Genomic DNA, 27,479 nt, shown 5'->3' on the forward strand with positions numbered 1-27,479 from the left:
CAGGACGGAGCTGGTTCAACCTTAAAGCTCAGCTGGACCTGCTTCCAAGGGAGGCGGCGAGGAGAGAGGCAAAGGCGGGAGGAAGACGTACCTTCCATGCTGCAGACAGAGGGGCTGGCGGGGTGTTTCTGCTGTCTGAGGAGGCCGTGCCCCAAGCCTGGAAAGAATCAGAAGCTAAGTAAAGAGAAGTTTGGGGGTCAGTGGGGTGTTCATGAGTCCCTGGGGTGCAAATTTCAGAAATACTAACCTTGGATTTCTTTCAGGAATATGAGGGTGGTCCTCTGGCTCAGGAAACTGTGGGCGTCAAGCAGCTCCTGTGGCCCGTTCCTCCCGGGGATTACGGAGCAGCCCCCAGAGCCCTGGTGGTGTGTGCGGCTCTCCTTCCATCTCTTTGGGCACAGGGGCCACAACTAAGAAGGCGCTGGAATCTGTCCAGGATGAAGACGTTCAGGAGAGATGGCACGGTGGAGGCTGTAGAAAATCATTCACGTCCAACTTTACTAAGAAGTTCCTTGTGAAACACCTCGCTTCCCATCATGGCATAACCACGTTAAAAAACGCTACCTCTGCCGAGAAACCACCCTTAGAAAATGCAGGGAGCTTGCTCCTGCAAGGTAATCACAGGTTTACAACCACAGCTCTCAGAGGAGAAAAGAGCAGTTCATATTGAGAGTTAGAAAAGAATTTAATTTGAGTGGAAGAAAGCTGACTTTGCAACCAGATTAGAGGCTGGTTGAAGGAGGGCGAGACCTTGATCGAGTGGAACTCCCACTGTGACCCTGGGCTTTCTCCTGGATTCCTTCAGAGGTTGTGGGTGGAAGCCTGGGGGACTGTTGAGTCACCACCAACCCCTGTCTCCAGTTATGGCCACTCCCTCCCTCAGCCTGCGGGCTCACGGGGCTAGAAGCTTCTTCTCTTGCATTTAGAACAGTCCCCAGGTGTTCCGTGTTACTTACTACCAGAAAGAGAAGCCCAGAGCCACACCAGCTGTAATCATTAGCCCACAGGACCATCCTTCAGAGCATCAGATACAAGGAACAACCCTTGATTGCAGTCCACTCAGGTCAGGGCTGAGGCTTTTTAACCTTCATTAGCCCAATCCTTGATGCACTGCAGGTGAGGGAAATCAAAAACTTGGGTTTTTGGTCCAGAGAATATTCTAATATTCTGGCTTTGTTTTATGCACTGTATAATTCACATGCCAGAGACATTATCCTGTCCTTTGGGATTTAAAACACCTAATCCAGGTCTCCTCTCGCACACCACCCACTACCAGAGGGCTGCTAGCAGGTCACTACCAGCCCTAAAGTTCTGTTCCCTTCAGACTCGCCGCCTGTTATGAGTCATTTTCATGGCTGTTTTCCTGAAAATTAATCATTTTCTCTTGAATTCTCCAGCAACTTTGACATTGCCCCCACCAAACCAAAATAAAACCCAAATGCCACTCACCTATCTTAAGCACATGTACCCTGAGGTTGCAGGAGGTTAAAAGTGTTAGCAGTGTAGTGAAGTTAACACATGATTTTAAAGTGAATACTAAAAATCCTTATTTTTAAAAAGGCTTGCTCACTTCTCCCCTCGGAAGACCTCGGAGTTCACCTCTTCCACACGCTCCAAGCCTCCCTGCACACCAACACCAAGCTGGGTGTCCCGTGAAGGTCCTACTTCTCCCGATCCATGCCTCCACCCAAACCTTCCTTAAGCCACTTACAAAGGTTTTCCTAAGACGACACCCTCCTGGATATACTTTCTGATGCCAATTACTAAGATGACAGGCTTTCCACCCCAATACTATTCCAATCTAGGTTACACTGGCTCTTTAGATTTTTTTTTTAATTCTGCCTGTTTTTCCTTATTTTAAAAAACGAATAAATGTAATTTGTTCTATATTTTAGTTTACTGCTGCATTTGGCTCAAGTTTCTGTTTATAAATAAACCTACTCTGGTTCAACTACACCATGCATCTTTGCCTTATATCATGTTTTGACAGATTTTCACAAAGTTTAAAGGGACTATGAAGCCACCAGCTGCCTCCACTTCAAACTTATCTTGAGGAGTTACATTTTATTCTTGCAATAACAACCCACGAAAGGGGTACTTATGAAAATCTTTCATTTCTACATAAGATTAAATTTTTTTCAGTCCCATTTGAAAGTAATTGTATTAGAGTATGAGTGTTCAGTTGCTCATTTGTGTCCGACTCTGTGACCTAAGGACTGTAGCCTGTCAGGCTTCTCTGTCTGTGGGATTTCCTAGTCAAGAATACTGGAGTAGGTTGAATTTAAGAAGAATTTATATTGAATTTTTAAATTAGTATCAAATTTATTTACTTCCAATCCAGAGTAACATCAGAGCCTATAAATGATTTTGTATATACCTGGACCCACATGGTACCCTTAAATGCATTTTATTTAATGGTAATTTCAAAAAGCAGAGAAGAAAGGAAATATATTTTTGCTAATCATGGACAAATTGTCCACTCTGTGTGTCCTGGGAATTCTGAACTTTTGTTCCTTTTTTAACTCTTCCCTGCCCCCACTCTCTTCAGAGAAGACCAGTAATTCCTTATATAGAGCACTCTAGCCATCTCCTTCAATAAAGAATGGTGTTTGAGGGGAGGTAACAAACAGATGTAATGAAAAGAACATGGACAATGTATATTTGAATTCTTGCTCTGCCATTTCTAGCTGTATAACTGTACATAAGTTATTTAGCCTCTTTGAGATATGATTTCCCTATTCATGGCTTGGAGTTATTAGAAAATTGACTTAAATTTTCAAAATGGGCGAAGGGGATTATGGGTGTACTTCCAGTGCAGTTCTGTGTTGGCCTTCCCATAGTCAAGGGTGTTTTTCTACTCTGAAGGAGCAGACTTTAACCGGAAAACTTTTGTCCAGTAGGAACTGATGGGGTTCAGCATATACCGCCCCAAAATATGGCATCTTAGCATAATGAATATCTCAAGTTGAATGAGTCTGAGAAAACAGCAGAAACAGGAAGTTCACTCTGACCTTCCCTTTCCTCTCTTAAACAGGTCATAAAACTCCCATGTGAAGGTACCTCCCTGAACCAGGAGGAAGGAAGCCATTCTTATCACTAGAGGCAAAGTTAGGGGCCGAGGAGAAATCTGTACAAACATTGTTAAACCCACTCTTACCTTCCTAGTTACTTCTTCACCATTACTGCCTCTTGCCCACATTCCACTGCCTTGTCAATTCTTCACAGATATATTGTTTCTTTGTCTAAAATGTATATAACAACTTCCTGTTCTGCAGACTTATGGACACAGTGGGGGAAGGAGAGGGTGGACCCATTGAGAGAGTAACAGGGAAACATATACATTACCAATGTGTAAAATAGTCAGTGGGAATTTGCTGTATGATGTAGGGAGCTCAAACCTGCGCTCTGTGACAACCTAGAGGGGTGGGACGGGATGGGAGAGGGTTCAAGAGGGAGAGGACATGTGTATACTGATGGCTAATTCATGTTGATGTATGGCAGAAACCAACACACTATTGTGAAGCAATTATCCTCCAATTAAAAATAAATAAACTTAAATAAAAGCTTCCTGTTCTGGTCACTTTTTTGGGTCTTCCTCCTCTTGTGAGGAATCCCCTGTGCACATAAAATTTATTTAAATGTGTATGCTTTTCCCCTGCAATCTGTCTTTGTCAGTTTAAGTTTTCAGAACCAGCCAGGGACTAGAGTGTCTTAGAAGAATGTCGAGAAAAACTTTTCCCTCCCCTATGGGAAGCAGATAATTTCTATCCAGTGTAATATGTAACCACAAAGATTATGAGTTTTGGCTCTGGTGGACGGTACTCAATTTTGCATCTTATCCTAGCATTGTCTACAGAATACTTGGCTTCTCAAATGCCCTCTGAATTAATCATTTTAACATCTTGATGACCCTTGCATTAATCAACAAGCTAAATAAGATCTTTGATGTATATTCCTTTCATATTTGCAGAGACTCATGATTTTATCTTTGTGAAATCATGCCTTAAAAGAGATAATCACTTCTATCTCTTTGGATTAAGAGAGGATTCAATGAAGTGAAATTAATGAGTTTATATTTTTTTTTGATCACTTACTCTGTGCCAGTACTGTTTCTAAATATGCACTTTCCATGAGAACTAACCCATTTAGTCCTCATCACCTTGAAAAGCCAGCATAACTCCCATTTTATAGACCAAGCTGTGGTATAAAAGGGCTTCCCCAGTAGCTCAGTGGTTAAAAATCCACCTGTAATGCAGGAGATGAAGGTTGGATCCCTGGGTGAAGATCCCCTGAAGGAGGGCATGACAACCCACTCCAGTATTGCTACCTAGAGAATCCCAGGGACAGAGGAGCCTGGTGGGCTATATTAGTCCATGGAATTAAAGAGAGTCAGGCACGACTGCAGCGACTGAGCATGCACGCGGCACGTTGAGAAAGTTACCCAAGGTCACAGACCTAGTAAGTGTCAGAGCTGGTATAGAAATCTTGGAAGGGAGGTAAGGGACCTCAGCATCTACTACGTGGCAGAACCCTTTCTCTTCCTTTTCTATAACCTCAAAAGCATCAGGACCCAGCTGTCCTAAACACAAGGCCTTGTGAAGACAATGGGATGGTTAGCAATTCCTTGTCAGCCTAACACTTGCTAAAGAGTCAGTAGATAAATTTTCTGAGCAGGGCCACCTCCCCTCCAACTATTCTCATATCCAAGCTATACCCTCCCTATCCACCCTTCCTTCATTTATCATTAGGTCACCTCCTCCAGATATTACCCCAGTCTCCAGGGATGCTCCTTCCTCTGAACTCTGACATGAATCTTCAGAAGCTGAATAGACTGATGTACACTGTTAATTATTTTAGCCAGTGTCAGAATCCTCCTTGAAACATTCTGATCCTTTGGGGACTACAGAAAACCAAAAAAAAAAAAAAAAAGACAAGAAGTTTGGAGATTTTCTTGATGCCATGGTTCTCAGATAAGAAGTCTCACTCATAACTCAAAAACAGGTTATTCATTTTTTGAAATTTTTATTTTGTATTGGGGTTTAGCCAATAAACAATGTTGTGACAGTTTCAGGCCAACAGCGAAGGGACAGAGTCAAATATATACATGTATCCATTCTCCCCCATACCCCTCCCCTCCCATCCAGGCTGCCACACAACACTGAGCAGAGTTCCATGTGCTAAACTATAGGTCCTTGCTTGTTACCCATTTTAAATATTGCAGGGTACATGACCATCCTGAACTCCTTAACTATCCCTTCCTCCCAGCAACCATAAGTTCGTTTTCTAAGTCTGTGAGTCTCTTTCTGTTTTGTGATTTATATAATTTCTTTTTAGATTCCACATATAAGGGATGTTATGTGATATTTCTCCTTCTCTGACTTACTTCATTCAGTATGATGCTCTGTAGGTCCATTCATGTTGCTGAAAATGGCATTATTTCATTATTTTTAATGGCTGAGTAATATTCCATTGTATATATGTGCCACATCTTCTTTATCCATTCCTCTGTTGATGGACATTTAGGTTGCTTCCACGTCCTGGCTATTGTAAACAGTGCTGCAGTGAACACTGGAGTGTACGTATCCTTTCAGATCATGTTTTTCTCCAGGTATATGACCAGGAGTGGGATTCCAGTGGGAATTTTAGTTTTTTAAGGAACCTCCATGCTGTTCTCCATAGTGGCTGTACCAATTTATATTCCCACCAACAGTGTAGGTGGGTTCCCTTCTCTCCACACCCTCTCCAGTATTTATTGTTTGTGGATATTTTGATGATAGCCATTCTGACCAGTGTGAGGTGATATTTCATTGTAGTTTTGATTTTCATTTCTCTAATAATTAGTGATGAAAAACAGGTTATTCTGAACCATGTTCATATGAAGGAAATGGAAAAAAGGAAAGACATAAATCCCTTTCCCACATGTAGAACATCATCATAACTGTCCACAGCTAGGAAAGAAGAAAAAGAAAGTTACCCAGAGAAATCAAGAAATCAGCTGGCCCTAATAACCTTCATTTTTATCTGAGACACAGGTTCTGGGAAATCTTTCCTATCCTCTCTTTGGGAACACATAGCATCTCAAGGCCTGTTGTCCTTAAACACTGAAGGATCCTGATTTTTCTAGATATTTGACAACTCGGTCCCTCCCCTGTATTCAGCATTAAAATGCTTGAGAGAGAACCATGATTACAAGACGTTTTCATATCGCTTGAGGGAGAGCAAACACTCTAAACTGAGGGTTATCAAAGCTTGGTCCAGACACACTGGGCCTGGGTCCCTGAGGCCCTGTCAGATGGTCCATAAGTTTGGCACTGTTTTCACGATAATGGTGGTGTTGGTGATGGTGGTTTAGTGGCTAAGTCACGTCTGACTTTGTGTGACCCCGAGGACCATACCCCTCCAGATTCCTCCATCTGCAGGATTTCCCAGGCAAGAATACTGAAGTGGGTTGCCATGCCCTCCTCCAGGGGATCTTCCTGACCCATGGATAGAACCCACACCTGCTCTATTGCAATCTCCTGCGTTGCAGGCAGATTCTTTACCACTGAGCCACCAGGTAAACCCCTTTCATGATAATACTAAGATATAGTTTGCCTTTTTCATTACTTTTGATGTTTGCAAAAGCAGTGATGGGTAAAACTGATGGCATTTTAACACAAACCAAGGCAGGGCACCAAACTGTACTAGCGGTCCTTTTATTCTTCACCAGCATGCACTCCGTTTTGTTTTTTTCACAATGTCAGTTCCACTTAAAAATCTCTTTGATGAATCAGTTAAAAATAGCAATTTTATTAAATCTCAACCCATCTTTTTAATAAGCTTTGCATCAAAATAAGGCACATGAAGCACTTCTATCCTAAGGTAGCCTCAAGGAAAAGTACTTGTATGATTGAGTTTCAAGCTGAACTAGCTGCTTTCTTCAGGAACACCACCTTTACTTAAAAGAATGACTGAGAGAGAAACTGGTTGGTGGACATTTCTCAACAACAAATCCAGTGAGCCTGTCACTCCAAGGAAAACTGACAGTATTTGTCATTAACAGTAAACATTTGAGGGACTTCCCTAGCAGTCCAGGGGTTAAGACTTCACACTTGCACTGCACAGGGCGTAGATTCCATCCTAGGTCTGGGGACTAAGATCCTGAATGCTGTGTGGTGCAGTCAAAAAGAAAAAAAGAAGAAAGAAAAAAAATTGACCTCTCAAGCAAACATTGGAATTTTGGGAAACTTCTACCCACTACTATGACCTTGACAAATTTCAAATGTATAAAGATTTTTCTGAGGAGATGGACAGTGACATAAACAATAGTGTTTTTAAAAACATTGTATAACAATATGTGTCAACATTTGGAAGAGCTGTGTAACTTAAGTGACCCAATATTTTCCAAATGATCCATGCATGATGCTACAGAATCATGTATGGATAAAAGAACCATTCAAGGTACAAGATGGACCAATCAGTTTTGAGTTACAGAGAAAAAAACTCATTGACATGTTCTCAGATTCTACACCGCAAGCAAACTAAGAAATGATGTCTTGACAGCTGACGGGAGTCCCATCTCCAGAACCTGCTTTGGCTTCCGGAACACGGGCAGGGGTGGGGGGTTATCAAGTCCACACTAATGGGAGCTGGCTCCCCTCAGGACGCACCAGGGCTTCAGTTTTGGGGCACTGTGGGGTACCATTCACTCTGACAGGAGCCCAGTCTCTTCAGGACCTGCCAGGAAGTGCTGCAGCTGAAGGACAAGGTGAAGAAGAGTGGGAGGAGGTGCCTGTGCGTGGTTGACTGGTGAGGAGCGTCTGTCTTCAGAGGACCAAGAGAGGAAGGACTTGGTGTGGAGAACTCGGAAACAGATGTCTAACAAAAGTGAGTGAAAAGCTGAAGTCCAGCGCAAAAAGCAGCTCTGAGCACAGCTAAGGGACGATTGGAAAATGAAGGAAGAGGAGAGAGAAACAAAAGAGGCTGATATGCAGCAGAATAAAGATCCAGTTCAGGATGACTCTGACCTGGATTGCAAACAATGAGAGACAGAGGCCCTGCTACAAAGTATGGAATCTGTCTGGAGCCCCCTCTGATCCAAATCCCTACATCTGTATCCTCGAAATCAGTGATCGCTCCCAGTGAAGCTGGAAGCCAAGACTCAGGAGACTTGGGACCATTAACACAAGAAGACTGAGTAAGCTAGGCCTGTTGAAGTTTACCCAAGCGGATTTCCTGCCCAGGGAGGTAGTGTCCTACTCCAAGGAGACCCAGATGCCTCTGGTCACATATCAGTCCGCAGGCCTTTGGACCCAGACTGGGACTGATGTTCTTGGCTCCTCTTGTTCTCCGGCATCCAGGTTTGGAGAGGAATCACACCACCAGCTTCCCTGGGCCTCCAGCTTGCAGACACCAGGGCAGCTCTGGGACTTCTCAGCTTCCATCATCATAGTACATCAAGTGAAACGCTGGACTGGATGAAGCACAAGCTGGAATAAAGATTGCCAGGAGAAATATCAATAAGCTCAGATATGCAGATGATACCAACCTCATGGCAGAAAGCAAACAGGAACTAAAGAGCCTCTTAATGAAGGTGAAAGAGGAAGAGTGAAAACTTAAAACTCAACATTCAAAAATCTAAGGTCATGGCAACCGGTCCCATCACTTTATGGTCAATAGATGGGGTAACAGTGGAAACAGTAATAGACTTTATTTTCTTGAGCTCCAAAACCACCGTGGGCAGTGACTGAATCCATGAAATTGAAAGACGTTTGCTCATTGGAAGAAAAGCCATGACAAACCCAGACAGCATATTAAAAGGCAGACATTACTCTGCCTACAAGGGTCTGTATAGTCAAAGCTATGGTATTTCTGGGAGTCATGTATGGATGTGAGAACTGGACAATGAAAATGGCTGAGCACCGAAGAACTGATGCCTTTGAACTGTGGTGCTGGAGTAGACTCTTGAGAGTCCCTTGGACAGCAAGGAGATCAAACTAGTCAACCCTAAAGGAAAGCAACCCCGAATATTCGTTGGAAGGACTGAAAGCTATGGAAATAGCAAAGTATTTCCCAGCCTCAGAAATTCTGACTGAACTGGTCTAGGGTGAGGCCTAGTGGGACTCTGTGTTCAAATATGCATGAAACTGACAGCCACTGGGTTCCCGTTGAAAAGCCTAAGGGTAATCCCAGAGGGAACTTGGACTTGATTCATGACACTAAGATGTTTGTTTCCTTGGAGCTGGCAAAAATCCTAGTCGGCACTCACCTGGGAAGACATTGCTCTAGGCACTTATTCACACTTAGAATTTTAGAGTCAGCCTCAAAGTTCTTGTGAGCAAATACCGCCTCCCACTGAGGGTGGCAGGCTGAGGGAGCGGGGGGATCCAGCTTGCTCTCTTTGTTTCTGTTATGCTTGTCTTGGGACCTTCCATGTTTAAAATGTGTGGTCCAATCTTTACCTATAATTTATTTCAGTGGTACCTGTTATTACTGATTCCAGACAGTCTACCACCACCAACTTGTTAAACTCTAAACATTCAAGCAAAAAAGAAAGCACCTTCTACGCCCCTCTCTTAAGTGAGAACTAGGTTGCATAAAAACAGTGTAAAGAATCTCCAATTTTTTTAATGGCTTTTAAAATTAATATTCTATTTGTTTGGCTGCAGCAGGTCTTAGTGTGCAGGCTCAACATGCGCGGGCTCAGCTGCCCCTCAGCATGTGGGATCTTAGTTCCCCAACCAAGAATTGAGCCTGCAGCCCCTGCCTTGGAAGACAGATTCCCAACCACTGAACCACCAGGGAAGTCCCAAGTATCTCCAGTTTTATTCTCTAGGCTCGTGTACAGATCTCCAAGCCAGAGGGTGAGGGAGAAGGAGGCAAGGGGTGGGGATGGGGGGGAGGTCAGGGACAGCTGAAAGAACAAGAGCCTTTTATGTGAAGAGATTTCAGACAGCCACGTTCTATAGTTTATGTCACCAAAGCCCTGGCTAGACCACCAGCATCTGGGCAAGAAGTGAGGGATTCCAGTCAGGGGAATGTCCTGGCTTCTTGCAGACTTTCCTTGAGGGACTCCAGTTACGGGAAAAAGCCAGTGGTAGTGACACATGGTAGTGACTTCTCGTGTGTGCTGCCGCCTTCTGGAGAAGGCATTTATTTATCACCACATCACTTCTCAGTAGAGGGTGTATCTATGTTAGTCATTCAGTTGTGTCCAACTCTTTGCGACCCCACGGACTGTAGCCCACCAGGCTCCTCTGCCCATGGAATTCTCTAGGCAAGAATACTGGAGTGGTTTGCCATTTCCTTCTCCAGGGAATCTTCCCAACCCAAGAATCGAACCCAGGTTTCCTACATTGGAGGCAGACTCTTTACAGCCTAAGCCACCATGGAAGCTCCAGTAGCTGCTGCTGCTGCTAAGTCGCTTCAGTCATGTCCAACTCTGTGCAACCCCATAGACGGCCTCCTATCAGGCTGCTCTGTCCCTGGGATTCTCCAGGCAAGAACACTGGAGTGGGTTGCCATTTCCTTCTCCGATGCACGAAAGTGAAAAGTCCCAGTAGAGGGTATATCATAACCCAACTTACAGATGAAGACACTGAGCCTCTGAGAGGCAAGTCACTCAACTCCAAACAAGGTCAAGCTCAAATCCATGTCATCAGTGTCTTTTTCAGAACTCCACTCATGACTAAGATGATGCTTCTCTCTCAAAAGCACAAACCTCATCCACAGCAGGATCACAGTAAAAGTACATCTAAATGGCTGCTCTGAAATCACAGATTGGAAAGCTGGCCCAGCACCCTTGGCTACATTTCCAGGGTCTGGCTGAGTCCTCTGAGCAGCAGACAGTCTAGCTAATCCAACAGAGTTTTAATGAACTTGCTTCCTACCTCAGTGGAAAATATTCATTGTTTGTTCTCGGTCAGGAGAGACTTGCTGCATGGGCTTCTTTCTCCTCCAGACCCAGCTTAAATCTCTTACCATCAGACTCAAATGCCAGCTGGGTCTGGCAGCACCTAGGCCCCTCTTTCACCAGTTCATCCTTTTTATCTCCCTCAACTGGCCTGCAGCAGTGCTCTGCTTCTGAAGATAACAGGGCGAGGTCTGGGCATGCTGTGCCATCTCAGCAGAGATGGGGAATGCACCCAGCTCTCTCCACACCGCCCCTCAGATGTCAGGCTGAGAGTTGAGAAGGCCCCGGCAGGGTCAGCCAGGCCCACAGAGCTTTCATAGAAGTCAGAGTCAGTCACAAGCACTCAGCGATGTTGACGGGGAAGAATCAAAGAAAGTATCATCCTGAGTGATGTTAGCTAGACAGAGAAGGGGAAGTACGACATATGACACATATGACCCAGATGAACTAATGCACAAAACAGAAACAGGTGCCCAGGCTTCGAGAATGAGCTTGGAGTTGCCAGAGGGGGAAGGTTGAGGGCAAGGAATACTTAGGCAGTTTGAGAGGGACACGTACACACTGTTATATTTACAGTAGATATCTAAAAAGGACGTACTGTGCAGCACAGGGAACTCTGCTCAATGTTACGTGGCAGCCGGGAAGGGAGGGGAATTGGGGGGAGAATGCATACATATATATGTATGGCTGAGTCCCTCTGCTGTTCTCCTGAAATGACCACAGCATCGTTTGTTCATTGGCTATATCCCAGTACAAAATTAAAAGTTTAAAACTGAAAGAAGGATGGGGAACACATGTATACCTGTGGCGGATTCATTTTGATATATGGCAAAACCAATACAATATTGTAAGTTAAAAAATAAAATTAAATTAAATTAAAAAAAAAAAAAACTGAAAGAAGTAGAAGACACCATCATATCACTGCCGATGCCGGCGCCTCCACAAGTTTATAATCAGATGGGGCAGGAAGGAGGGCTGAGACCAGTAGTTCAGGGCCCTCGCTGGGCCTCACCATCCCTGGGCCCCAGCCTGAGAGGCTGATCCGGCTTGTCTGGGATGGGACTCAGCCGGCAGTGTTTGACATTAGAAACACAAGTGGTTCTAACGTGAAGCCAAGCTTCAGATCCACAGAGCCAGACAGATGCAAGCACATCAAGAACAGGATATGCTCTTACTAGAAGGTGCCACTTCACTGAGTGCCAGTGCACTCAAGAGAGGGCACTAAACCGGTTAGAGGTGTGGGATTTAGATGACAGGAGAGCTGTTGAGAGCTTCCCTGGTGGCTCAGACGGTCAAGAATCCGCCTGCAATGAGGGAGACCAGGGTTTGATCCCCAGGTTGGGAAGATCCACTGGAGAAGGAAAAGGCTACCCACTCCAGTATTCTGGCCTGCAGAATTCCATGGACAGAGGAGCCTGGCAGGCTACAGTCCATGGGGTCGCAAAGCATCAGACACGACTGAACAACTTTCACTTTCTATTTCACTTTTTCTAGAGCTGTTGAGAAGCCAGCCAGCAAAACTTGGAGAAAGGGAGCTGAGGGTGTCCTGAAGGAGGAAACATCCCACGCGAGTCTCGGCCATGGGAGGAAGTTGTGTGGTGTGGGCAGAAAAGACACACCCCTGAGCACATGAGGCTCACGGTAGCCCTGAAACTGCTTATCTAGAGCTGTTACAAATGGACTCAAAGTGCAATTGTGAGCTATCTATTCCAAACTGAGTCCTTTTGACCACTGTTTTACTGAGCTACGGTTTTTTAGAGTAGCAGCCATGGTAACCATCTCTAAATTGTTCAGATTACAGTCAGCAGAGGAGATGTTTTTCCACCCTCTTTCTCACACTTTGATCCTAACTTTTGAGGTATGACAGCTCGGTTTTCGTTTGGAACTCGGCAAAAGTCTCAGGTGCCTTCTCCTGTGGCTTTGGCTGGAAGCTCAGCGTGGGCTCCTGGTAAACTAGGCTGAGTGGTGTATAGCTGGAGCGTTACAGGCAGAAGGTGCCAGCGGGCTTCATAGCCGCGAGGCCTCTTTCCCTCATCTCAGTTACTAGGTTCTATCACACTGGTGATAAAACTCAGGGAAATGCTTTCCTGGGAAAAGAAGAGAGAGGGGATTTCTCCTAAGGGCCTAGGGTAGAGCTGGTCAAGTCACTTGCTAGACTCTTCCAGCCCAGGAACATCTCCAGATCAATCCGTGCACCATGCCCAGCCATGCAGAGAGGACAGAGAAACTGTTTGTGATTATCCTGAGGGAGAAGGAACAAGGGGCTCTGTCCCGGAGAGCAGAACAGTTTGGCCTCTCTGCAGCTAAAGGAAAACTCTGCTTATGATGTGAAGTGCTCAGTCGTCTCCAAGTCTTTGGTACCCCATGGACTATATAGCCCACCAGGCTCCTCTGCCCACGGGATTCCCCAGGCAGAAATACTGGAGTGGGTGGTCATTTACTCCTCTAGGTGATCTGCCCAACCCAGGAACTGAACTTGCCTATGTCTCCTGCATTGCAGACAGATTTTTTACCTGCTGAGCCATTGGGGAAGCCCCCACCTATGAAAACAGAACCTGATAAAGGTCCTGGGACCTAACACCCTGCCCCCCACTTTACAATGCTCCTCCTGGTGCAGGGAGAGGTTGGGATGGAGGTCACAACCTGAGAAACCCAGGATTTGCTCTTGGGGACAAGGTTGCTGACTGGCTTCCTCAGGCCTCCCCCTTAAGTTGTTCAGAGGAGCAGTTCTAAAGCTCCTGTCTGGCATCTTTTTCTCAACAAGAAAATAACCTTGAGGTAATAATTCCCAACCCTGAATATTCATTGGAAGGACTGATACTGAAGCTGAAGCTCCAATACTTTGGCCACAAGATACAAAGAGCCAACTTATTGGAAAAGACCCTGATGCTGAGAAAGATTGAAGGCAGGAGGAGAAGGGGACGACAGAGGATGAGAGGGTTAGATGGCATCACTGACTCAATGGACATGAGTCTGAGCAAACTCCAGGAGTTGGTGCTGGACAGGGAGGCCTGGTGTGCTGCAGTACATGGGGTCGCAAAGAGTTGGACACGACTGAGCGACTGAACAACACTTTCCAACATCAGGTTTTCAAGTTAGTCTATGGTTGTCCAAAGCTTCTCAACTTTTTATTTCTACCTCTGTCTCCCCAACTAGGCTGCAAATGCTGTGAGGAGAGAGAGCAGTTTTCTTTTTTTCTTTTTCTATTTTTCTGTGTCCTTACTGCCTAGTGTATGGGCCCTAACATTAAAAAAAATTAAAAAAAAAAAACTTAGTAAATGTGGAACACAAACATAAATGAATGCTTTTGTCTGCAGCGTCCCAAGTTCCGAAGTTACCCATCCAGCTTACTTCTTCAGTCTCTGAATACCCCTCTCCTTCCAGCCTCTACAACACTGCAACCTAGGATCTACTTTCTCAGCCTCTCACTAAATACCAGTCAGAACTTGGCCCTATGGCTTAACCCCAGATATTAGTGAAGTCCTATAGGGAAATTTGCTCCTGGTCCTAAACATGAAATTGTACGAAATATTGGTCACTTGTTTTCGAGACAAATGCACATTTAAAATATATAATAAAATCATGGCCTTGATATGTGTAGTTCAGTACTTTGAATGCTTTAGAGATGAGAGTCTATAAAAATTTCACAAGCAGTCTCCTTCAAAGAAGTGAGAGAGACTGTTTCATGACAGATGACTCTGAGATGCTAAAGTAATTCTCTGAAATTATTCTGAAGTTTTGCCATGAGCCTCAAAACCAGTAAAACCTCATTTTCTCTTTGCATGAAACAGAAGACTCTTACCACCAAAAGGGTTGTAGTCATTTCAGAATTAGAAATACATAACCCGCTAGTCTTTATTGAACACCTATTACGCACATGTGATATTTCTCCATACCCACAATTCATCACTGTGCTTATATTATCTTCCAGACAAAACTAAATTCTTTGGGAATACCTGAGTTTTTCTCATAGTTCTTTCTGATGCTCCAAAGCTCAAGGCTAGCCCTGAATAGTCATACAATACAAACTGATGACTTCTGAGTCCTCCCTGTGTCTTAGAATAAAAGAGGACCTAATTTCTCGAATGATAATTTACCCACAAAATAGCAAAATCAGAGGATATTAATCACATATACTTGCATGTGTCATTAAAACATCTCTGTGAAGTCAGGTTTACCATAAGCAGTCAAATTATACAAAATCTTTAAAAATTAAATCAGGAAAAGCAGAACAATGCCAGACTCCTATTTAGTTAAATTTCAAATTAGTAATCATTCACTGGGACCTACCAAATGCCAGGGACACAGCTCACAGCCTAGAGTGGGAGACACAAAAAATAATAATTTTATAACAATGTAGCAAGGACTATTAAACATCCCAATGTTCACTGTAACATAATGTACCATAGCCAAGACATGGAAGCAACATGAATGTCCATCTGCAGAGGAATGGATAATGAAGATGTGGTACAAATATGCAGTGGGATGCTACTCAGTCATAAAAAAGAATGAAATAATGCCATTTGCAGCTACATGGATGGACCTAGAGATTATCACACTAAGTGAAATCAGAAAAAGACAAATATCATATGATATCATTTACATGCAGAGTCTAAGAAAAAATACAAATGAACAGATTTCCAAACAGAAAGGGACACACAGACATAGAAAACAAACTATGTTTGTTACCAAAGGGGAAAAGTGGGGAGGGATAAATCAGGAATTCAGGATTAACACCACACAGTAAAATATATAAAATAGACAAACAGCAAGGACTGACTGTATAGCCTGGGCACTGTCCTGGCTGCTTCTGGAAGATACAGTGGTGCTTAATTTACTCAATATTCCCATTTTACATACGGAAGGGATATGCTCCTCATTTACATATGGAAAATTGAAGCTCACAAAGTCTATTCAGCTTACTCAAAGTTACACTTCCAGGAATATTTCACAGAGATTTGAGTTCGATCCTTATGACTCCAAACGTAACCACGCTACCTCCAAAGGGGTGAACTGATTGCTGTGTGAGGGCTTCCATTTTGAGCTAATTCTTCAAATTAGCAATTACTGGGACTTCCAGGCAATCTAGTGATTAAGACTCCATGCTTTAATGTGGGTGGTATGGGTTCAATCCCTGGAGGCTACTGTGGGGTCAATCTAAGATCCCACATGCCGCTCATGGTGTGGCCAAAACATATAAATATATAAATAAATAATTTAAAATAAATAAATAAATCAGCAACTATGGACTTCGAGGCATCATGCTTATATGCGATTCACAACAGTGATCACCCCATGATGGCAGTAGGAACGGAGGATAGACATAAGCCAGGCTGGGGTGCTCTGGTAGGATTCCAGTTACAGCTGCATTTGGGATTTGAAGGCCTCTGTGCACCCTGTTAAACAGTGTGGCAGCTTTGGGCAGCCTTCTACCTGTGGAGTATGGTAGGCTGATTACACTGATGGCATAATTAATGCTTTCTGAGTCTCCATGCTCCCTCCAACGTAATTTGTGGCTCTTCCCATCACAATCTGAAACCTGCACTTTGACTAACAGAAAACAACAGACAGGATGGTGGCCTCATTCCAAGCCTGGCCCCCAGGAGGCCTTACATATTTCTACTCTTTTCTTCTGCATCCCTCCGTGACCATGAGAATAAACTGGACTAGCCTGCGAGAGGATGAGACAATGTGAAAGAGTCACCAGGTATTCCAACAAAGTCTGTGAAAGCCCAGCTAAGATCAGCGGGGCTGCACACCCAGCCCAAAGCTGATCAAGGTCACGTGAGTCAGCCAAGCTAAGCCCAGAAGGTTACCAGCCGATGCACAGACCATAAGCAATAGGAAATGCTTATTGTTTTAAGCTAAATTGGGGGCAGCTTGTTATTCAGCAATAGCCAACAGAGGCAAGTGAGTAACAGCTGTTCCTTTAGGGTCAGAATGGCTTAACTTGGTGATGGAGGCTGTTGGGGGCTTCCCTGGTGGCTCAGTGGTAAAGAATCTCCCTGCCAATGCAGGAGACTCAGGTTTGATCCTTCAGTTGGGAAGATGTCCCTGGAGAAGGAAATGGCAACCCATTCCAATATTCTTGCCTAGGAAATCCCATAGACAGGGGAGTCTGCCGGGTTATAGTCCATAGGGTCGGAAAAAAGTCAGACATGACTGAGCGACTAAACAGCAAGAGGTTTGCACCTACAGGCCTACAAGGTCTGTGTTTGCTGGGCTTCAAGACCTAAGAGAGAGCCCAACGTCACCGATAGAGACAATGGTTTAATGGATGGAGCAGCTTACGTGCCTGAAGCAAGCTCTTGAAGCAACACCCCACAGCATGCAGATGGCTGATGGAGAGGGATGGAGGGCAGGACTTGGGGCACTCTTCACTCCCAGTGGGGGTCAGGGGGAGGCTGCTGCTAAGTTACTAAAGTCGTGTCTGACTCTGTGTGACCCCATAGACGGCAGCCCACCAGGCTCCCCCGTCCCTGGGATTCTCCAGTGAAGAACACTGGAGTGGGTTGCCATTTCCTTCTCCAATGCATGAAAGTGAAGAGTGAAAGTGAAGTCGCTGAGTCGTATCCAACTCTTAGCAACCCCATGGACTGCAGCCTACCAGGCTCCTCCGTCCATAGGATTTTCCAGGGAAGAGTACTGGAGTAGGGTGCCACTGCCTTCTCTGAAGGGGGAGGCAAGATTGCCAGCAATAGAGGGGATTTATGTCAGGTGGGCTCATTAGTTACCGGGGAAACCAGCAAAGGGGACTGCCCCCACCGCCCCTTTGATGAGAACAATCAGCAGCTGGGGCCTGAGGCAAACACACAGATACACAGGAAGGTGAGTCCGGTGAGTAAGACATGGGTGAAGCAGGCACTGGTTCAACAGGAGATGGGCAGAGAGCAAGAGAAGAGCCAACTCGAGTGGCCTGAACATACACAGGCTAAGTGTCATCTTCCTGGCTCCACATCAGAAGAAAATCCATCTCTAAAAAAATTTGCAGTTTCTCATTTCTTCTCCTAAGAAACATTACTATTATGAATGCATAAATGCGTTGTTTACCAGTTAACAAATAGACTTTTCCCCTTATTATCCTGGCATTTGAGCACAAAGCGATGAACAGTTAAGTCTGTCTCATCACTAACCGATCACATGTTCTATTAACTATTGAGCTGAATTAGCCTTGGTGCTGTGCTCAGTTTTCAGTCAATTGAAGAGGCCAAGCACAAAGACCCCGTCAACGCCTTCACAGAGCTTTTGAAACATATGCAAAGAAGTCAGCTCTGCCCAACTCATCTGCAAGTAATGAGAAGGATCTCACCTACTAGACAGAGGTCATAAACCAACAGCTCTTCCCTCAGGCAAGAAGCAGTCAGCTCCACTCCAGCTCCTAGCAGAATGCTAGGGGTTCTTCCCTGGAACATTCTGTAGACCCCCAGAGCACCCAGCAGCCCTCTGATCTTTGGTAGATGTTCTTGTTTTATGAGTTGACATTATTTGCCATTTATTGAATTTCAATAACGTGCTGAGCACATTCTGGGAACAAGGATTGGGCGCAAATCCTGACCAGAAGTCTGGTCATATAACTAAGTTGAGCTTCCAGGAAATGTTATCTCTCCAAAAATTCAGAACAAATGGAACAGACAGTAATGGCCCCAGTACTTGGACCCTCAGGTAAACAGAGATGCAAAACGTGAAATAGAAGTTTTAGTTGAAGCACCAGAACTAAAGAACGCCGCATTCTAAAGTGGACGTGAGGCCATCGTGCGTGGGATTTACATTCAAGGTTACCAGAGTGCATTCTTGTGACTGGCCCCGAACTCTTCTCATATCTCACACCCAGGCTTCTTTCACATAAGAAGATGAGGGTTGGAATCAGGGGAAATATTTATGAGAGCCCTATCGGTGTGCTATGTCAAGGTACCTCTTCAGGGGTTACTCGCTTCAAGACTAAGGAAAGGGGCCACAGCAAGACCACAGCAAGTCAGACTTGGAGAGTCTGACATGTGTCCTCAGGTAGGGCTGCTTGGGGGGCAGAGCCGAGGATGAGGGTGTGTCGGGCACTGGGAATACACCTGAGCACCGGCTTGAGCACTGGACACAGTCACTCTTAGATGCTCTTGGATGGCTGCCAAGAGCGGCAGAACGACGCTGGAACCACTGCCAGGTGCCTCGGGCTGAGCAGGAGGAGCAACCACCCACACTGCGAGCGCTGCCCTCGCCAAGAGAAAGGGCAGCGGCGAGACTGCCAGCCTGTGGATGAGCGGAGGCAGGTGGTCATGTGGAGGCCTCAGAACAGACAGAACGAAATAAGGAGAAGAGCCCACTTGGAACACCCGCCGGACATGAGGACAAAAACGCCAGCTCCTGATGGTGTTACTCAAGCTGCCAGCCTCTTCTCTTCTCCCACTTCTGCTGCTACCCTGGATGGTCAGAAACCAAGGTTAGCAAGATGGACATGGGACAAAATGTAGGGCCAGGGTGAGCGAAAGAGACCAAAGCAAGAGAAAGGCTGCAGTGGGTCCTGGAGGGGAAATAAGCGAATATTATTCTTGCGGTTCCTGGGGGCCTGGAGTCCAAAGTCAGTTTCATTGGGTCAGAACTGAGGGGTCTGTTGGCAAGGCCACACTTCCTCTGGGGGTCTATGAGAGGATCAGCTCCTGCTTCTTCGCACTGCCTCATTCCAGCCTCAGGCTCCGTGGTCCCATCACCCGTTCCTCTTCTGTCTGTGGAATAAAATCTCCCTCTACTTCCCTCTTATGAGGATACATGTGATCAATTTAGGGCTCACCCTGATTATCCAAGATAATTTCTCCACCCCAGTATCCTTAGTTTAACCACATCTTTGATTCTATACGTTAATATTCACCCTTTACCATACAGGGTAGCATTCAGAGTCCAGGGATTACAACATCTTTTGACGGAAGTGTTAAGGAAATTAAAGAAGGTGTTAAGGTGGGGTTAGCATCCAAGTAACCTGAGGCACAGGGAGGTTAAGTAACTTTCCTAAGGTCACACAGCTAAGTACCAGGTAAGTTGGGCCTTGAAGAAGCTAAGCCTCCTGACTTCTAGTCAAAAGCTTTGCTTCCTATCACATAACACACACACTATGGCATTTGGGATCCTTTGCATTCTACAACTATTTTAAGTTTTATTCAAGCGTCTTATACTAGTTTCCTTAAAAATGTCTCCATTCAGACTCTTCTAGAAAAACATGAAAGAAAGGAGATTCCTTCCAATTCAGCTCACTAGGGTTCACATCTATTCCTCTTCTGTATTGTGGAGAGAGCTCACAGGCCAAAAAATAAAAGATGGGATTTCTTTTTAGGAGGAGAAGAGCTGGAGGTATAATAAAACACCACCAAACGGAGTTCAGAGTCTGTGCAGAAAGTATTCAGTGAGTGTCTATTTCCAGCAGAACCTCATCCAATCATTTACCACAAAATTGCTGAGTGGAAGGGCCAGCAGGCAAATGTTTTTAGCCTCCCCTATTATGTCAATGTAATGTAAGGCCGTGCTGACTAAGGGTCCTCGTGCCTTGGATGTGTGAGTCACAGTCTGGATTGAAAGCCCAGTGCTGGTGAAGGATGAGCACAATTATCAACATTTGGAGAAGTCCCTAAAGCACTCCCTCACCAAACCTTTATGGGGCAGAAACTTTTCACCTGTGTGTTTCCACAAGCCCTTTGTTAACTCAGAGCCATGCTCCAGGGAGGTGTAACACAGCAACTCATCAGAGGTGATGCAGGAATTCAGGAGCCCAAGAGAATGAAACAGAGGCATCAGCAAGTTTGTGTCCATAGTGGGTTTGGAGTGGAAAAAAGAAGGGCCTCCAGGGGAGCCGTGAGGGCAGGGTTGGCTCCTGGAGGCCACCTCTTTGGAGACCTGGGGACAGTGAGGGAAGATGAATGGACTGAGGTGACATAAGAGTCACAGAATGTTGCAGGGATCAGAGCACCAAAATTAGAGTGGGAAGCTTCATTTCCTTGACAGTTTTTCATAGGGTGATCACAAAGAAAAGCCAAAAATGGTTTAGAACGCTTGAAAAGCTCTTATCTCAGACATCATGAGCCCAGTGGGCTTTGCAATCTGTGCTCATTTAAAAACCAGCGGCTGTCAATATGCTAAATGCTAAAAATATGTCCATTCCCCCTTCTCCATCATATAGACCTGAAAATATTGAAGCGATAGGGTGTTTGCACCTCTGCCTCCCACTTAGCGTCAATTCAAAGGTGAAATTGTTATAATTAGTCCTTTTCAAATGATCTTAACTTTCTTCTATCGTCTTCCAAATTCAGGAGCACAAAATCTGTTGAAAGGGAACTTGGCTCTCTCAAAACTCTTGTCAGCTAATTATATCCTTGAGCAAATCTTTGTTGCTTTTCTCTTCTTGAAATCAGAAAAACTGCTCCTTCTCTTCCTGGGGTGCAGATGGGGGTAGTTACTCTTCCTGGATGTTCCACTCAATCCTGATCTCTGCCATCTCCAGACTGACTAACAAAAAAGGGAAATCTTTGCTTTCATTGATTTTGTACAGTTTCAACCCAACACTGGGGACCTGACCCTCACACACAGCCAAAAGTGTTTGTTTAACAATAGCAGTAAAAGACATCTGAGCTGACTTGGACCAGGGATAGGTCTTACCGCAGTCCTGAGTTCACTCTCTTTATAGTGGCAAAGAAGCCCTGCTCATTGGGCCACTGGTTCCTTTGCTGACCTGTCCCCTGTTGTCTTATTTTCCGTGTCAGTTTCCAGCATAAAGTCAATGACAGCCTACCTTATAGCCTTTGCAGGTCAGAAGGCAGTTACCTTTCAACAGCCACATTGGGAATTTGCTGCAGTCACTTCAGGCAGAAGACAAAGCTTGTTTAGCATTTTAGCCCCACCTTTGGATCACTTTGCTGTATACCTGAAAGTAACACAATATAGTAAATCAACATACTTCAATTTTTAAAAAGGAATACTATATAGGCTAGATCTATCACTGAAAAGTTTGACATGCTCTGTCAACATCATCTGGTCAAACCTCTGGCATCTTGAGTAAGAGGACACAGTAATGGTGGATGCAATCTTCTCAAAAAACGGAGAACAGAGGCTCTCTGACTTCCATCCTGTGAGGAAATTGAACCCTGGAGGCCCACTGCATGCTTCCCTGGACTGTCTTTTCTGTGATCATCACTACTGTTTTCAGCCACTCCAGTTAACCCTCAAGGAGCAGGGTCAACGATTCACCAAGAGTAATTCCACGGCTTAGCAGTGATCCATAGGCTCAGGGCAGCGGATATGGGGACGCCTGCTGCTTTCACCCCAGGTGGGAAGCAAATGTCCGCAATGGCCTTAAACATGTGAGTGTCACAGGCTTTGGGAAGAATAAGAAATGAGAACAAATCTGTCTTTAAAATGCTGGGAGACACACAGTGACAACAGTGGAAAGAGAACATATTAATGTTAATATAAACTGCAGAGTGGGTTGGATAATGAGGAGAACCTGGAATTAAGTAGATGAAACCCAGGCTCTGGTCCTTGCCCTGCCCTCCTCTGGCTGGGCAGATGGTTAGTGCATCACTTTATCTCTTCATCCTCTCCTCAGTGTAGGAAGGACTTGGCCTAGATGGTCTCTAGGGTTCTTCCAGACTGAACTTCCTGTGAGTCCATGATTCTAGTTTTGGTTACTAGGCAAGGCGAGAAGCTCATGAGAACAACCTTCTGGAATCCATATGATGCCTTTCTACTCCCATGGGATCCAACCACAGTAGTTGGGCATTTCTAGGTGTGAGGGCCACCTGGGAAAGAAAGTATCAACAAAGCCTCCTCCAGGGGGTTGGGGACTGTGCTGTCCTCTCTCACAGTACTGGAACCAGCAGGGCAGGAGGGCAAACCCATCCAGACACAGTCAAACATGAGGGTGAGCAGTGGGTCGATCTCTGCACCTTTCAATGGGTGCAGAATCTGAAAAGACCCATGACACCAAGAGTTTTTACAAAGTAAAGAAATTCAGGGACTGAGTGACCAGAGCCACGTGAAGGTGAGAAGGCCCCTCTGCATACACTTTCTGTAAGTCAAAAGGAATTAAATCGTAGGAGTTCCTCTGACCACTCCCTCTGTGGACTTCCACTCTCAAGGCCTGCAAGTCTTCCTCCAGAAAGCAGGAAGGGCAGCTGCTCCTCTGTGAGTGAGCAAAGCGGCTCTTGCCCTCTGCAGGCAGGACAGTGTGGGAAGGGAAACAGATGTCACAAGCAGGGAAGATTTCATTCTGAAGCAACAATCCCCTTTGTCCCCTTCTGGGGTCAGAGGCCGGCCACATAAGTCAGCAGTAGATTTGGCATTACACACATTCCACTCCTGATAAACAGTAGTTTAAGTAATCTGAAATATTAAGCTTCTATGTAGCACTTCAGCACAAGTGACCTCCAGAAAGTGGAACAACTGTTGTGCATAAACCCTAATAAAGGCCAAGTCAGCGGCCCCACTTCCAACTCTAGAGAACTGTCATGGCTCGCCACCACTCTTTCCCATTCCAGGCGCTCTCCTGAACTTTATTTTCAGTCAAGAACTGAAGCCCTGTCTAATGGCTTCAGCACATAAATTTCTTAAAGTTCTAAGTGTTTTCACATCTGATTTAGAAAAAATATTTCCGCATGATCTTCCAAAGGGCTTTCAACTAAAAACGACAACATGTGGATACAATGTTTCATGTTCAACCTGTGCTTCCCAACGCTGTCTCAGAGGATGCTCAGAGCAGACTCTCCTCCATTATCCCATGTACACCGCAGAACCCACCTCTGTGAGGCCCGGTGGCCCGTCCCAGCCCAGCTTCCTGCTTATTTTGCTCTAAGGTTACCTTTGTAGAACTTTAACTCTCTTCCTGTCCCCTGAGGAAATCCTGGGATGGCTTTGCCAAAACGTCCCATAACCAGCACGAATATATACTTACTTCTGGGAGCTTCAGGCCGAGAAGAAAGAGCTGTGTTCACAATCAACTTCCCTTTTGAAACTTGAAGAAAGCTGATACAAATTCATGATAATATAACAGGGACTTGTGACTGACCAAACATTACTATAATTATCATTTTCTGAAAGGGGATTTTTAAAAAGCGAGAGTCAGCAGAACTTCCTGAAATTTCTGTGTCACAGCTTAGTTGGATCAGCTCTCCACCAAACCGCCAGGCAGCAGGGCCCCTATTCATTCAATCTTCTGTTGTCTTTCAACTCTCCTCTCTCCAAGAAGTGGGGCTCCTCCTGCCCACTGAGCAGGAGGAGCTTTCCACAAAGGCTTTCCCATTTCATCAAAACCTGAAAAAGAGCTGAGCTGAATTAATCTGCTGTTGGCCTTTTGGTGTGAACATCTTGCTTACTTCCTTATCTCTTCTGAGTGTTTTTCATAAACTTTTTTCTAATATTGAATAAAGGGAAGATTTTTTTTCTGTTCTTAATAAAATTCTAGCATTGGAAGGAGTTGAAGCATTTGGAGGGGTCAGGAGAAGGAGCATAGGAGCTTCCCAGGCCCCAGGAGGTGTTCCTTGCCTGAGAAAGGACTCTCAGTACACACACCCTGCCTCTGACCCAGAGTTGAATGGCACCCAACAAAAACAACACGAAGTCACGCCAGTTATTAAGATGACTGACGTTAACATCCCATTTCAAATTTCGCTTTTGTCTGAACTGCAGGAATTCTTGGTGTGTAAATGCACATGTACATGTGTGGAGCATCACACATGTGTGTGCATGTGTGAATATACATGTACATGGAGATACAGAATTTTGCAATGTACAAAGCTTAAGCTAAATTGTTGTTGTGCATAATAATTAGTTATGGGTGAAGAGGCTTCCTGGGTGGCTCAGTAAAGAATTCACCTGCAATGCAGGAGACCTGGGTTTGATCCCTGGGTTGGGAAGATCCCCTGGGAGAGGGCATGGTAACCTACTCCAGTATTCTTGCCTGGAGAATCCCCGTGGACAGAGGCTCCAGGAGGGCTACAGTTCATGGGATCACAAAGAGTTGGACATGACTGAGCCACTAAGCACAGCACAGCACGGGTGAAGAACCTGAGAGGAAGGGAAGGCAGGATGGTATCTTCAAGCCTTGAGAACAAGTCCCTGTGAAACAAGAGAGACAGGTCACCCATCCGGAGCCCTCAAGGCTGTTTGCAGCCTGCCAACTCCCAATCCCTGGCTCTTTTAAGCTCAGTGCTTCTCAGAGTCTCACCAACAGACTTTAGTCTTTTTCATGTGGGTCACAATTGGCATAGACTGTTATTCTATTTGCAGATTATTAGATTAGAAAATTGTTAGTTTACTGAATTAGCTTACTCTTCCTCCGTCCCTAAGGAAGGACCAAGGAATACATTCAGACCTTGTGAGAACATGCTCAGGCTCCTTTTCTACCCTACGCCTCATTTCAGGCTCTGTGTGACAACTTTTCCAAGGTGTTAACGTGGCAGGGCTACAGTCCCAGTTATTCAATCAAACATTAATCTAGGTGTTGCTGTGAAGGTATTTTGTTTTTGTTTTTTTTTTTCCCAAGATAGGTTTATTTTTTAAATTTATTTAATTGGAGGCTAATTACCTTACAATAGTGTAGTGGTTTGTGCCATACATTGACATGAATCAGCCATGGGTGTACATGTGTTCCCCATCCTGAAGCCCCCTCCCACTTCCTCCTCATCCCATCCCTCACGGTCATCCCAGTGCACCAGCCCTGAGCACCTGTCTCATGCATAGAACCTGGACTGGCGATCTGTTTGTGAAGGTATTCTGAAGATGCAGTTGAAGTCTGTAATTGATTGACTCTGGTAAGAGAGATGACCCTGAAGAATCTGGGTGGGCCTGAGCAATGAACCAAAAGACCTCCAAGGCAGAGCTGAAACTTTCCCTCAAAGAGAAGCATTTCATTCTGTGAATTCCATTTGTGATCTTGCAATCCTGGATCCTGCCCTATGGATTGCAGACTTGCTTTGCGAGCCACAATTATAGAAGGCAATTCCTCATATTAAATAAGTAGATAGGTGGATAGGTAGATACATACACACAGAGACATAGATAGAGATACAGTTTTACAGACACATAATATATAGTTATAGAGCTCCTACTGCTTCTGCTTCTTTAATACAGATTTTGGTTCCAGAAGTGAAGTATGAACACATGAAGACATGATTAAGCCCTGACGAACATATCCAGGTCTCCCTAATGTCCACAACTGTGAAACTTAAAGCAAATTGTAATGACTCACAGGTGGAAAATAGGAAGAGGAATGTATACTTATAGCTGATCCCTGTTGTTGTACAACAGAAATCAATACAGCATCGTAAAGCAATTATCCTCCAATTTAAAATAAATTTTAAAAAAATAAAGCGAAGACAAAAGTGAGAATAAAGAAGAGGAAAACAGCCTCATTATCAACCCTCCCTGGGACTTAAAGCAAGGTTGGGGATGATTTATATAAAGGCTAAGTGACAGTGTAAAGAGAAAGCAACACAAATCCTTCAGCTATTTTTCCTAAGCCTCCAAATCCTAAAAATGTAGAGTGCTCTTCCCCTCAGGGAAAAAAAAAAAGGATTGCCTTCCTTAAAATGCCAGTAAATTTCATAATAATAAGTTGAATCCTAACCAATAGAATCATTCTTCAACTGAAGGAAGAGACATGATCACTGTTGGGAAGTCTCTGCCATCTGGCAGGTGAAGATCTGAGGACAGAGTCCCCTGGCTTTGTGTGTCTGCCTTCCCATCATAACCACATGAGGTGTCTGGCATATCTTCCTGGCTCTGCCTCTCCATTCCCATCAGTTCTGTTCAGTTCAGTAGCTCAGTCATGTCCAACTCTTTGCAACCCCATGGACTACAGCACAGCAGGCTTCCCTGTCCATCCCAACTCCTGGAGCTTGCTATAAAGACGCCCAAATCCATGGTCCTGGAAGGTAACTCGCCAACAGGTTTTTATTGACACCAGCTCTCTCCAGGTTCTTCTTGGTGCTGGAGATATGTTATCCTCGAGAGCTTGCTTTGTGGTTGAAGAAAACTTTTTTGTTGTTTATTTATATACATATATATTTACTGCATCTCTTTATTTTAACATATGAATAAGTTGGACTTCCCTGGTGGTTCAGTGGTTGGGAGTCTGTCTGCCAATGCAGAGGACACAGATTCAATCCCTCATCCAGAAGATTCCACATGCCCCTGGGCAAATAAGCCTGTGTACTGCAGCTACTGAGCCCATGCACCGTGCTCTGCAGTAAGAGAAGCCAATACAATGAGAACCAACACACCATAACTAGAGAGCAGCCCCCACGTGCCGCAACTGGAGAAAGCCTGTGCACAGCAACAAAGACCCAGCACAGCCAAAAAGTGTGTGTGTGTGTGAGAATCAGTAAGTAAGTAATTTCAGGATCTAGGAAAGAATATGATGAAATGAAGTTGGGTCGGGGGTAGAAGTGATAGGGGTGCAGAGAGACCACAGGGTGGACTCCCTAAGGAGCTGAGACCTGGAGGATACGGTGGAAGGGACCAAGCAGAGCTCTGGAGTGTGGACGACTGTGAAAGCGGCCAAGAAGCTAACGGGATGCTAGCAAATGAGATGCGGCAGCTTGGAAAGTGCGTGTATGCG

The 27,479-nt window shown here is 44.9% G+C and overlaps 1 long non-coding RNA gene across 2 annotated transcripts; it reads right to left on the reverse strand.

The window, feature by feature from the left end:
• Positions 1–5,002: 5,002 nt before the first annotated feature.
• Positions 5,003–25,829, reverse strand: LOC133233531 (uncharacterized). 2 transcript variants are annotated; one of them, XR_009731743.1, is made up of 4 exons: positions 23,814–25,829; positions 21,657–21,788; positions 15,182–15,207; positions 5,003–8,468 (listed from the first exon to the last, which is right to left on the reverse strand). It is a non-coding gene; the product is annotated as an uncharacterized LOC133233531 (long non-coding RNA). The 2 variants fall into 2 exon arrangements; XR_009731744.1 differs by lacking the exon at positions 15,182–15,207.
• Positions 25,830–27,479: the final 1,650 nt, after the last annotated feature.

This window comes from Bos javanicus, chromosome 20 (genome assembly GCF_032452875.1).
Source record: "Bos javanicus breed banteng chromosome 20, ARS-OSU_banteng_1.0, whole genome shotgun sequence".
Taxonomy (NCBI): Eukaryota; Metazoa; Chordata; class Mammalia; order Artiodactyla; family Bovidae; genus Bos; species Bos javanicus.